Raw genomic sequence first — 13,258 nt, 5'->3', positions numbered from 1 at the left:
AAGCTGAGGCCCCCGGCAGACATGCGGAAGGGTCGGTCGTACGGGGATCAGCGCGCGGAGGGAGCCACAGCCCGCGCCGCAGAGGGGACACCGCGAGGTACGCAGCCGGCACAGCCGTGCGGCGCCCCGAGTGGGGTAGGGACCTTGACCCTGGGAAAGCTCTCGATGGAGAGCTTGCCTGTTCTTGCCTAGTGGGCTACCCGGGGGCTACCGCGGTCCCTTCACGGGTTTCCTCACCGCGGCTTCCTCACCGGGTCCTCTCACCGCGGTCCCCTCACCGGGTCCTCTCACTGCGGTCCCCTTAGCGGGTCTTCTCACCGCGGTCGCGTCACCGCGGTGCCCTCACCGGGTCCTCTCACTGCGGTTCTCTCACCGCGGTCCCCTCAGTGGGTCCCTTCACAGAGGTCCCCTTAGCAGGTCCCGTCAGTGGGACCATCCCCGCATCACCTCACTGGTTCCGCTTCCCACGTCCCCTCACGGTGTTCTCTCCTCGCATCCCCTTCCCACCACCCCTCCCCGCATCCCCTCACCATGTCCCTTCATCGGCCCCCCTCACCATTTCCCTCCACTGGGCACCCCCCCCGCCGCATCCTTTCACTGTGTCCCCTCCGTGCCTCTCCTCACTGTGTCCCCTTTCTGCATATCTTCACTGGGACCCACCGCAGTCCTCTCATGGGGTCACTTTACCGTATTTCCTTACCGGTTCCATTGCGCCCTCCCGCCCCCCGCCCAAATGTACGTGGTGGTTTTCTGTCTCCCAGCGGGTTACTGTGTGAAGTCTCAGCGAACTGAATGAGCGGATGCCCTGGGGGTACCTGGTCAGGTTCCCTGGAAGCCTCTGGTCACGCCCAGCCATCACCCCCTAACCTTGTTTTATGTGTGTTTCTGTTTAAAGACAACTTGCACTGATGTGTTGTAAATTTGTTCACATTGAACTCCCGGCCAGCAGTGCTGTATGTAAGTCATGCCCGAACCCAGCCTGTCTGCGGCTCTTCTCTGTAAGGTGCATCGCAGCCCTGGTACTTAGGAAACTGGACAGCCCTTAAGCACCAGCTTAAGGGCCACTTGAAACTGCAAGATTGCCACCAGAAAGCCCTAAAATGTGAAGACCGTAACACTAAATAGGCAACGGAACAGAAGCTTATTTACCGTGTCAGTGCTGGAACAAGAAAGGCGGGTGTCATCTTGTCCCACGCTGACTGGAGGTGTGTTTCTCAGGCAACTCAAGTTTTTTGCCACTCAGCACATGCTGGCCAATAATTGCTGAAGTACCGCAAGTATTGATTTTGGAGTTACAAATAAATTTAGCAGATAGGCAAGTTCACAAATAACGAGAATCGTGCATGTGTGTGTGTTCGTACATGTACATACCCATTTTCCTTAGTCTTTTTTGAACCATTTGAGAATGTGCTATAGACATGATCCTCCATCACTTGAAATGTTTGCATGTATATTTCCCCAAAGCAGACACTCCTATGTAACCCAGTCTGTAACCATCCATATGAGGCAATCAGTATCCAAGTGATATTAAGGTCCAGTCCACAGACTCCATTGGACTTTGCCAACTGTCAGTGTTCTTTTTTCCTTTCTGCTTCAGGGTCCCATCCATGATCATATGTGCAGTCTCTTTCATGCTGGGACAGGTCTTCCGTCCTTCTTGTCCCTAATAATTTTTATTAAAGACCACAGACTTATGCATATGAGATGTCTCCGAGTCTGTGGATGTTTCCTGAGGACCAAATGCAGGCCATGTTTATTGGTAGGAATACCTCAGGAATGGTGCTGTGCCATAACACATCTTATCACGGGTGATATTCATCTTGTCATCTTGATTACCTAGTCATGTAGATGTCTGCTAGGTTTCTCCTTTTTTTTCATTTGTAAATTGATTAGTATTTTGTAGGGAGATATTCCAAAATTCCACCCTTATTTTATTCTTTATCACCCTTTGCCTGAAGACATGAAGTTCTATCAGTGACTTGCCTGGATCACTACAGTCATTGCCAAAGAATGCTTTTTATTTTTTTAACTCTATTTTTAAAGTAAGCTCTACACTCAGTGTGGAGCTTGAACTCACAACCCTGAGATCAAGAGTCACCTGCTTTACCACTGAGCCAGCCAGATGCCCCCCAAATAGTGCTTTTTAAAATTTCCATTGCATCTCACATTTCTTAGTTGGCATTCTATAAGGAAGAGAATTCCCTTTTGTTTGTTTTTTATTTATTTATATCAGTATGGACACATGGATTTCTCTCTTATTCAGTGGTCATACCCTATTGCTGTCATTGTTATTTTGATGGGCAGAGAGCCACATTTAGCTGGCTCTTGAGTCTTTCTGACATGTCCCTGTCATCCTGTCATTCTTTGGTCCCTTCCTTGCCTAGCCATTTCTCCAAGGAGCTTTGTTTCTTCTTAGTGGAGGATGGTATTTAGAAATCAAGATTTGAGGGATGCCTGGGTAGCGTCTGTCTTCAGCTCAGGTCATGATCCGTGGGTCCTAGGATCAAATCCCACATCGGGCTTCTTCCTCATCAGAGAGTGTATTTCTCCCTCTGCCTTCGGCTCCCCCTGCTTGTGCACGTGCTCACTTGCACTATCTTCCCCCTCCCTGCTCCCAGCCGACAAATAAATAAAATCTTTGAAAAAAAATAATCAAGATTGAAGTGTGTGGTGTGCTTATTGCTACTAGGGTATCATTGTTTCGAGATCTTCTCAGTTGGAAGGAAATGTATGTATATTTGCTTATATATACATACACATCTATAATTGCCTATACTTGTATTTATATTTTTTAGGAAAATGAATCCTTACTTTTGATTCCAATCCAACACATCAGGATTTTTGGAATCTTCTCTTTTTGTGTTTATAAATAAGTTCTCCAGCAATAAAAACCCAAGTTTCATTATTCTATTTTCTTATTTTTCAGTCTTTGTATTTGCTTAATGTAAGAAACCACTCTGGCCATCATTTCCACCTCCACACCTGCTTTGTGCTCACCCCCCCAGCACTCCACATCCTTGAACAGTGTAGGCACTGCTTCCACATACTCCTTCCCGGTTCTCCAAATTGGTCAAAATCTAGTGCCAGTCAAACCCTTCAATTTTCTTCCAGAAGGATTCTTTAAAAGAAAATAATTTACTAAGGAAGCAGTAATACAAATACAAGCTTTTAAGATCATCGTCATTTGTGGGTCAAAAATCCCCTGTGTATTACTTTTTTTTAACGGTCCTAGTGCAGAACTTTAATTTCTCAGGTCTTCCGATAAATGCAAATACCCACTACTTCAATACTATAGATACTTAGATTTTCAAAAATGAAGAATGTCAAGTAACAATAGTGTTAAAAAATAAGTTATAATCAAATGAATCAATTACTATCAGAAAGTGGGTTAGATATTGCCGTTTACTGTAAATTTTATGCCAAATGTTGAAGTGAGGAATCTTTAGAGCAACATATTCCCAGATTATCTGGGTCTTGCTACAACCAATTGTAACACTAAAATGTAAAGTTTCATATATATATTAACTACTGAGTTTTAGAGGAGAAATTCAAATTCTTGCATGGAATCAAATTTGCCATGCTGCAAATTCCTAATTTTGCACTTGGTAGTGTATTTCTTATTGCTGCTGTAACAAATTACGGCAAGTTAAGTGGCCTAAAACAAAGACTTAACTATCTTACTGTTCTGGAGGTCAGAAGCTGAAAATTCATCTCACAGGCCTAAAATCAAGAGGTTAAAGCAACGTTCTTTCTGGGGGCTGCCGGACATACCTTCCATGCCTTTTCCAGCTTCTTAAGGTTGGCCATAATCTTTGGCCCATCACATCACCTCAACCACTACTCAACCACAACCGTTGCCACACCTTGTCTGACTCTTATTCTCCCCCTTTCACATAAAAGGATTGTATTGGGCCTGCCTGTGCAATCTAAGATTATCTCCGCACTCAGGATCCTTAACATGACCACATCCACAAGTCCATTTTGACATGTGAAATAACAGATTCGTGGTTCCAGGGATTGGGACATGGACACTGGTGGGGGAGGTGGGGCACTATGCTGCCTACCATAGGTAGTGACCACACTGCCATAGGAAAAAACAAGATTACCTTTTTTTTTTTTGAGAGAGAGAGAATTAGAGCCAGAGACAGGTCTCAATCTCAGGACCCTGAGATCATGGCCTGAGCAGAAATCAAGAGTGGGACGCTTAACTGAGCCATCCAGGCACCCCCAAGATTATACTCTTTAAAATTTTTAAAATATTTCAGTGTTAGAGTTTTATCTCTTAAAATGTAAAAAAGTATTTCATGCAAAACATCCAAATTTTGAATAAACGTTTTCAAAACAGCCAGATTCATAAATGAGTTTTTAACCAAAGAAAAATGTAATTGGTTGGGTACTATCTCACCTCCCCAGACACAGACACAATAATCACATGTGTGCATACATACATGGATGGTCATTTGCATGCCTTGTGAGAACCAGAATTTGCCCATAGCACGAGCTGGCACATGGGGAGTGTCAGGAGAAGATGTGAGAGTGGACACCAGAGGCTTTACCGGGGAGTGCACTTGGTCTACCTCTGCTATTCTTTTTGGTCCTGATTTGGCTAAGACCACACCAAATTGTGGGAACAAAAATTTACCAAGCCAGATTTTTAAAATGCAGCTTTTGCCTTTAACTGAAGTCTGCATTCATACAAAAAGTTGTCACTGAGCAGAAGTTACGGGACCTCCATACATCTAAGCTTCTTACCACATCAAGATTAAGGGCTTCCTAAGATGCCCTCTGAGAACTGCCTTGTCAGCAGGGAAGGAAGGACCTTGTAGTATTCATGACGCTCCACAGGGGAGCAGAGACAGACCTTGGAGCCTCGGTTAACAAACCTCAAGAAGTCTGCTTCAAAGGAAGAGGCCACAGTGCATGTCCAGCTATACATTCCTCTATCAAGGGGCCAAGTGTTCTTCACCAACAGGTCACTGTTCTGATCTCTATTTTAAATATAGGACGACCAAAGTATAGAAATGTCTGAAACACAGGCTCCTGAATACACATTTGCAATTCTTTCTCTGCAACCTATACTAGCTAGTGATGAGGGTGGAGAGGCAGGCAGGGACAGACCATGCAGACTTTATCTTGAATGTAGTGGACAGGGCACAAAATTTACATATACTTCACACAGCTATACAAAAAATAGTTTAAGTTTCTCTGTTTTCTAAAATGGAACTCCGCTTTCTTTTGGAGCCTCCAGACTGCCACGAGCCAACAGCTGTTCCTGTCGGTTAGCATAGCTAAGGCTGCAGTTTTTGTTTGTTGTCTGTTGGGGTGCAGTTCATCTGCACCTCATTCACTGTTGGGCTCCAATCTTGGTCATTCCAAGCCTTCTTCCTCCAACTACTTCCTTTCTCCTTCGGTGCCATCTGGGGTTGGGGAAGCTGGATAGATAATCTCATGGAAGCAGAGGCTTTGGCATACGTGCCAGCCAGTTCCTCCCTGGCCCCTGCAGGTGGTGAGACCTGTCCCACCACCTCTGCTCATGGGTAGCTTTTGCTGCTGCTGGCCTCTTATCATGAGCTCATTACGTGCAATGTCAACCTGTCCAGACCCTAGGTTACATCTGTTTCAGTGACCCTCTCAGGGTCCCATGCCAGTGCGCATGGGGGTTTGGGAGTTTCCTATAGCTTTTATGAGGACTCTGGCTCTGGAAGCACCACCTCAAGTCCTCTCCCTGTCTGACCACATCCTAGGTATCCTCTTCTGCACTCTCCCTGCATTGGCACAGAGAAGTGTGCCTCTTCTGAAGGTAGAGGGGGAAACCAGGCATGGACCCCTCTACTTTTATGTTACCCCTCTACTCATCTGAATTGTTTGTCATCTCAACTGAGGGCTGTAGGATGAGCATCGGGTTCATTCTCAGGGACCCAGACAGGTGTCTTCTCTTTCAAAGTTCTTCAAACTTCTCCCCAGCCCTGGAGATAATTTTCTCCTTATGTTACAAGACGTTTCTCTCACATACTATCTTTGGGTTTCTTGCTCTAGGGTAAATCTCCAAAGCTTTGGCTCCTGGTTCCTTTTTCTCTCTCTTAAAAGTCTTGCTTTTAAGACTGTAGCTTGCTATGAGCTCTTGGAAGTTTAGGTTTAAAACTCAGAACTGAGCAATAACTTCTTTGAGCAGACCTTTCTTTGCAGCTATGAGTGTCACCTCCTGGCCTAGTTTGGTTGGTGGAAAACTTCTCAATAATGGAGAAGAGAAAATACATTGACATTATACCCCCCCACACACATTGTATTTTAAAACATTTGTTCAGCTGCAGTGTGTGTAAGACAGATTGAAGAACAGTAGGAGCAGAAATGGGAGAGCAAATAAGCTGTTACTGCAGTCTAGGTAAGAGATGACAGTGACCACAGAAATGTAGAAACCTTACTCATCTTCACAGCTTCTCCTGTAGGTAGGGCATGAGCATGTGATCCAGGCTTTCAGGGGAAAAGGGCCTTCTGGAAAAAGATTTCCTCCCTAATAAAAAAGAGATACTCATTAGAACAAACCCATTTTTAGTAAGGTATTTGGGGGATGCTTGGAAATAGTAACCTTTTCATTAACAGGAAGGGCCAACATTAAGGACCATGTCCTTATGCTGAGCTGACAGAGGAGAAATGTGGAAGGAGCCAGGAAGAGATGGTGATGTTGAGCTGCTGATTGGCTTCCTTGCCTCTGGACTTCCTGTAATATGAGATTACACACATTCTTGTTGTTCAAGTTTTTTTTTTTTGTCATTTTTCCTATTGGTAGCCAAAAATACTGTTACCTATAATGGAAAAATTATTTCAATTCAGGACATACCAGCTATGAGACAAAAGAGAAAAGTGGGTGAATAAGCAATTGGATACATGCATCTGGGACTCAGAGAAGAGGTCCAACCTGGGAACTAAAGTTGTGAGTCATCAGCATACAGCATGTTGATGAGATGGTCTAGGGGAGGACAAGATATGGAGGAGAAGAGGTTGCAGGCCTATACCTTAGGAAAGCCAGCGCTGGAAACCCAGACTGAGAATGAGCAACCAGAGAACTCAGGAGGAAAAAAAGGAGAGGAAGCCAAGAGAAGATGAAGATTTAAAGAGGGAGAATTGGCTAGCAGGCTCCTGCTGCTGAGAGAACAAGACAAAACCTGCAAGTGTCTACTGGGCTTGGTGACGAAGAGGTCACCATTGTTCTGGAATGGTCCCAGACACAGAAGAGGAAGTCAGACAAGTGGGTGATTAGGATAAGGTGAAGGAATGGAATCTGGTTGAAAGAAGCAAAGAAGCTCTTACCCATAAAGAAAAACAGTGAAGTACATTCTTCTGGTCCCACTCTACTGGCCTAGTCCGGTTCAGGTGATATCCCACTGCCCCTTTTCCACAAGACACTCTCTCCTGCTCTGACACATAGTCAATATTACCTTTACATTTGTAACTCATATCCTCAACAAATATTTATTGGGTGCCTGCTGTGTACACAGCACCCTGTTTGGCTTCAAGAAAAATATAAGAAAAGATTAAATGGGGTCTCTGTCTTTTCCCAGGAGCTTATAGTTTTGATTGTGGAGAAAAAAAGGCCCACATCCTGAAACAACTGGACATTAAGTGTAAACATTGTATTTATGAGGTTGCAGGGCAGAGGCTGTAATCACTATTGGTGATCAGAGAATAAAAACTTCCCAGAGCAAGCCTGAAAAATTTGGGCTGGACTATCTAGGCAATTTTCACAGTGGTGGTGGGGGGTGCTCCAGCAGATTCTTAAAGATGGGGGATGTGGACTGGGGAGGGAACTGCTGAAGCCAAGCCATATGTCTGCCAGGATTTTTGGTTGCAGATAACAAGAACTCACCTCAAAATAGATTTTTCCCAGAAGGGGAATTTATTGGCTCCTAGAGTTGAGATGTGCCTGGATCCAGGAATTTAGAAAAGGTCCTCCCCCACCTTCCCTCTGAATGCTGGCGTCTCTGTTCTATGGCAGAACAGCCTCCTCTTGTGATGGAAGCATAGTTGTCAGCAACCTGGGCTACAGAGACACTTGAGGGTGAAAATGGGGTGCTGCTAATAGTTTTCTTGGGACAATAGGCATAAGCTGGGACCCTGCTAGGAAAACTGGGTCACGAGATTACCATAAACTAATGTTCACTCTGTGACCACTGTCTGACAGCCCTGCCGGAATCACATGAAATGAGGGAGGGACGGTACTCCAAAGACACTGTGCCATTACCAGATGAAGGAGGGACAAGAATGCTGGAATCCTAAAAACGATGGTATCCACTATTCATCATGAGTTGGCAATTCAGGGGAAAGAAGAGAAATAGACCAACGAGTAATGCACAAATTTCAAAGTTAAGCTTACTAGATAAAGATAGAAGATTTAGAATTTGAGGGAGAGAAATCTGAACTTCATTTGACTGGTAAAGAAGACAGAACATTGTCCAAGGAAGTTGTACATATGACATGATGTACAAAATGTACATATGACATTTGTACATGATGTCTGGGGAGACAAATCTAGGAATGAGTTTCAGGATATTTGAGAGGTTCAGAGAGGAGCTAGGGTTGTATGGCTGGAGTCCTGAACTGTTGAGGGTGCTGGTATGGTGGAGGGAGCTTGTATGGTGAAGAAAGGGATATAAATTCAGGACGTAGGTGATGAAAACAAAAAGAATCAGGAGACCTCCTTGACTGATTGGGCATGAAGGACTGAGAAGAAACAGGCACACCAGTTCAAGCTTGGAATCTGAAGGAATGGGGAGGTTTTCAAGGGTAGCAATTTGGCAGTGAGGCAGGTCTCTTGGGGTCATGTTGAGTTCTGACAAAGTCGTATGAATGGGGAGGACACAGAATTAAAACTGGAATACTCTTTAAGGCCAAGATAATGAATAAAGTGTCCCCAAAAGAGAGTAAGAAGTGGCTGGAGTCAGGTGTGAGGAGGGCCTGCAACTAGGTAACAGGAGGAGAAGGAGGAAATAGAAAACCTATAGCAGGATTGGAAAAGAATACTGAAGCAGAGTAGAGGAGAGGCCACAGGTGACAAGCAGCACCCTGTGCTGTGCTGAATTCCACATGAGGACCAGAAGCCTGTAGGAGGTTTACCTAGATGAATATTTACAACTTTGAAGAATAGTCTTATATGGTCTAACATTCAGGATACTTGGGGTTATGCTGTGTAACAGACAATCCCAAAGTCAATGCAGTTGAAAACAACAAAGGTTTATTCCTGCTCAGATGTCCTGTCCCTGATGTATACACAAAACCTGCTCCACGTTGTCCTCATCTCCTAAGCCTGGGATGACAGAGTGATCAATACTGGAAGTCTTGCTAGTTGCCTAGGCAGAAAGAAAAATTTGGCCACAAGAGCTTCCCACTGGTCTTAAATCCTCCTGCCTGGAAGTCTCAGAGCTCACTGGTTGAAGCCAGGCCCACACCCCAGCAGGGGGTCCAGAAAGCACAGTCCCAGCAGTGCCCAGAAGGGGAGAACTGAAATATTTGTCCATGAGGAACAATGATTAGTGTGGTGGTAGAGGTTGGAGGTGAGGCTGTAGGAGGGGAGCAGAGGAATTCACTTATCTAATGCTCAGTTGTATATCTGCTCTCCTAGAGATATAATTCTTGTGTTAGACCATAATCCCCTGAGGACAAGGACTGTGCCCTTTAACCCTTTGTCAATGGTGCTTATGCACCTCATCGTGTTAGGTATGCTCCTTCAGGTGACAAAACTAGAAAGAGATGCTCCGATGACATCAGCACTTCACCCTAAGGACTCTCAGGGAGGAAGGGGAAGTGTCTTAGTGCAGCCTTAAGAGAAGGAAATGTGTCTCCTCAAATTCTTAGTGGCCACATAGACGTTTACATGGGGTGGCCTCATAATGAGTACAGCAATGACTTAAACTCAAGTAAGGCCAATTTTCCTACTGGAGACTGTCGGAGGAGCACTAGGAGCAAAGACCTGCTGGGTGGGATCGCTGACCCCTGCTGCCAGGGCTGCAGATGGCAGCCAGTATGAGTACTCTGTCCTCTAAGTGACATCGTTGTAGGTCTCTGCAAAGGCTTTGGCTCTGTGAATCTGAGAGTCACAGAGGGAGGCATGATACTTTGAGTCGAAATTGCCAACAGAAATCAAATTGTATTCCGCCAGACATGTGAGCAGAGCATAAATATTTCATAGACACGAAGTCAGCTAGACAGAGATTTTAATTCCAGAAAGTGATCATAAGGTAAACTACAGGAGATGCAGCTTATGATTTGCCTCATGACATATTTTTAAGTAAGCAAAAGCCCTGTGGAATAAAAATACTATTGCTCAGGTTCCCTAGTGAATGGAAAGCAGTTGAGTAGAGCAGAGGTGCACTAATATTTTCTTTCTCCATCTCGTAATTTTGTGATGTGTGGTTATCTAGCATATGGGACCCTTTGTATCATAGAACTTGTGTCACATGACTCTTCCTTAGTCCATCCTTCAATAACAAACCAGGGCAAGGTCTTCTGTTTCAATATCTTTCTATATATTGTTAGAAATGACCTTGGAGAACCCTTTGCTCAGTGCCCATTGAGCCCCCAACAGTGAGGAGCTAGTGCCTGCTTGTTCGTAATTTTCCATGTAAAATGTGGTATATGACTGGAAATGCAAAAGCAAAATTAGTGAAAAAAAAAAAAAGTGAAAGGGAGCCTGCGTTGAAAATGTGGCAGAAACACTCACCCTTGTGAGGACCTTTCAAACCTCCTGTTAGAATGATTCCACCAGTGTCACCACACAAGCAAAGCTGTGCCTGGACTTCCTTTAACCTCCAGCATCACATCCTTTGCATGTGGCACTCACCTGTTGCCGTGAGATGGATCCAAATGCTCTTCTCCCCACTGTGAGGAATCTTTGGGTCCAGTGGGTGGTCGGAGTTGGAAACCTCTGGAAATGATGTTGTATCCTTGGTAGACCACGCTGTTGATCGTGGGTCTCCCTGAGTGGGTGACAGTGGAAGACAAGCAGGGGCGGTACCAGGCCTGCAAGGAAGACTTGGGCAAATGAATGTGAGTGGGGAACTGGGAATTCCACACAAATTCTGTGGCTCATTTAGCAGTGCTTACTTGCACTTGCTTCTTGGTCTTCAGTAGTGTTAATGTTTGAGGTGCCTGGGTGGCTCAGTGGGTTAAAGCCTCTGCCTTCGGCTCAGGTCATGATCCCAGGGTCCTGGGATCAAGCTCCGCATCAGGCTCTCTGCTTGGCAGGGAGCCTGCTTCCTCCTCCTCTCTCTCTGCCTGCCTCTCTGCCTACTTGTGATCTCTGTCTGTCAAATAAATAAATAAAATCTTTAAAATTAAAAAAAAAAAGAAGTTTTAATGTTAGGGGGAGCTGGCCCAGGGATGCAGGCCCCTCTGAGCTGGCTTTACAGCTCTTTTATCAAAATAATTTTAATTTAAAACTTAAAGGTGGCGCTCCCTTTGTCTGCTTAATAACAAGATTTTGATTTCTTTTGCAAGCCTGTCGAGAAAGCACCCAGTTGCTGAATCTTGGAGCAGAGCAGCAATGGCAGCTGTCCTCACTACTTAATGGGAAGCAAGCCCCCCTTTCCGTTCCCTTATTTCCACAGAGGGAGGCATGAAAGTGCCTTGTGGGCTATATACACTACCCTGAAATTGAAAAATCTGTCAACTTCTATAACTACAGGTAAAACTATCTTGATTCACAGAGATGTCACCATGCAAGGATATGGCCACTTGTATCGAGGCATCAGGTTGCTGTCTGAAATGGAGAGGAGCATATAGCAGTGTAAGGTAGGGAACAGCACGTTATTTCGAATTTAAGTCTTTATGCTGTACCAACTGGGAGAAATAGGAAATGTGTTTTTAACTGATTGTTTGTGGCCACCATCTCCATCTTTGGGCATCACGGGACATCATTCTCACGTGGCTTAGAAAATCTTCCTGTTTTCACATAGCAATGGTTATACTCACTCCACAGCATTGTGGCATTTCCACTTTAGCACTGGTGTTCTTTATTTTTAAATGTCACCCTGATCTGGTCACTGCTGAGGATCCCTAGTCTTAGGACCATGAGAACTCAGGAAAAAGAATCTAGTTCAGGATGAAATAACAATGATGCAGAGTCTCCAAATTGTTTCCAACTTTGTATTGGTTTCTGAGTGGGTTCTGAATAAGTAATAATCATCCTGATTTCCCAGTGACTTGATGTTCCATTTCTGGCCAGGCCCTTTGCTACCCCCTTGAATCGCTGTGTTAAATATTAAAGCCGCCTGCGCCCTGGCGGCTTCATCCTGGAGGCAGCGGCAGGGTTTTTGTGGAATAACTCCTCCTGGTTGGCTGCTGGATTTGTTCATTAGTTTAAGCCATGCATATTGGCTAGGACTGCAACATTGTCTCTTTTTGCACAAATACTAGTTTTAAATGAGGAGGAATCAATGACCCATCAGCCAGCCCTGAGGAAAGGGAAGGCTCTGGTTCTTTGCAGTTGCCACACCTAGTGCTGGGCACGGACCAGGTGGGCTTTGGGACACCCTGTGCCTTCCTCCCTTCAGCCCGGCAGGAACATTTAGGCCATCCCTGCCAGGGATCTGTTGGAGGCCTGCTTCATGCAACATACTTCACTGGGTACTGTCAGGAGGGCGGGGAAGCATGAGATTTGAGCTTGAAAGCTGCTTGGAGAGTGAATACATGTATATTTGACAACAACAACAACAACAAAACCCAGCAGTCCAACCCCAAAGCAATGCCCAGTGCAGAGAGGATGAGTCATACGGACGAGATGCTGTGGATGTCTGCAGGATGGGGAGCAGTTATACAAGGTGAGTCTTTGACAAGGACGTGAACTTGGAAATATGTGCAGGGGAGAAGGGGGGTCACACTGTGGGCCTGGCATAGGGGGTGTAGACTCCGCAGCAGAGCCCAGCGATGTCAGCGGGCAGTGCTCACCCTGAGGGCCCTGCTGCCGGGGCGAGTCTGCTCTGGGCCTTGGAGTCTTTGAGGAAAACCGCCCTCCTGAGTCAGATTTGAATGAAGGGCCTGACCCTGCACTCTTTTCCCAGAGGGACTCAGGTCTGTTTTCAGTGTTGTTCATACAGACTTTGTTCTTTTGAGATCAGGAATCGTCCTTTTTGTTACTGCCAGTCCAGCCCCATGCCAGGCTGAGCTGGGTTGTTGTGGCCATTCCAAAAGCACTGTGGGTAGATGAAAAGAGTTGTGCCTGAAGGGGAAGAAGAAATGAGGGAAGGGGGAAGTGTGTACTTGGAGG

The 13,258-nt window shown here is 45.4% G+C and overlaps 1 long non-coding RNA gene across 1 annotated transcript; it reads left to right on the top strand.

Moving 5' to 3' along the window:
- Positions 1-37: 37 nt before the first annotated feature.
- Positions 38-12,678, top strand: LOC116876557. Its single transcript, XR_004384405.1, has 3 exons — positions 38-97; positions 11,700-11,784; positions 12,546-12,678. It is a non-coding gene; the product is annotated as an uncharacterized LOC116876557 (long non-coding RNA).
- The last annotated feature ends 580 nt before the right edge of the window (positions 12,679-13,258 follow it).

Source organism: Lontra canadensis, unplaced genomic scaffold, assembly GCF_010015895.1.
Source record: "Lontra canadensis isolate GAN:19392208 unplaced genomic scaffold, GSC_riverotter_1.0 scaffold45, whole genome shotgun sequence".
Classification (NCBI taxonomy): domain Eukaryota; kingdom Metazoa; phylum Chordata; class Mammalia; order Carnivora; family Mustelidae; genus Lontra; species Lontra canadensis.
The sequence above is the reverse complement of the archived record's forward strand: the minus strand, read 5'-3'. Positions and strand labels throughout refer to the sequence as shown.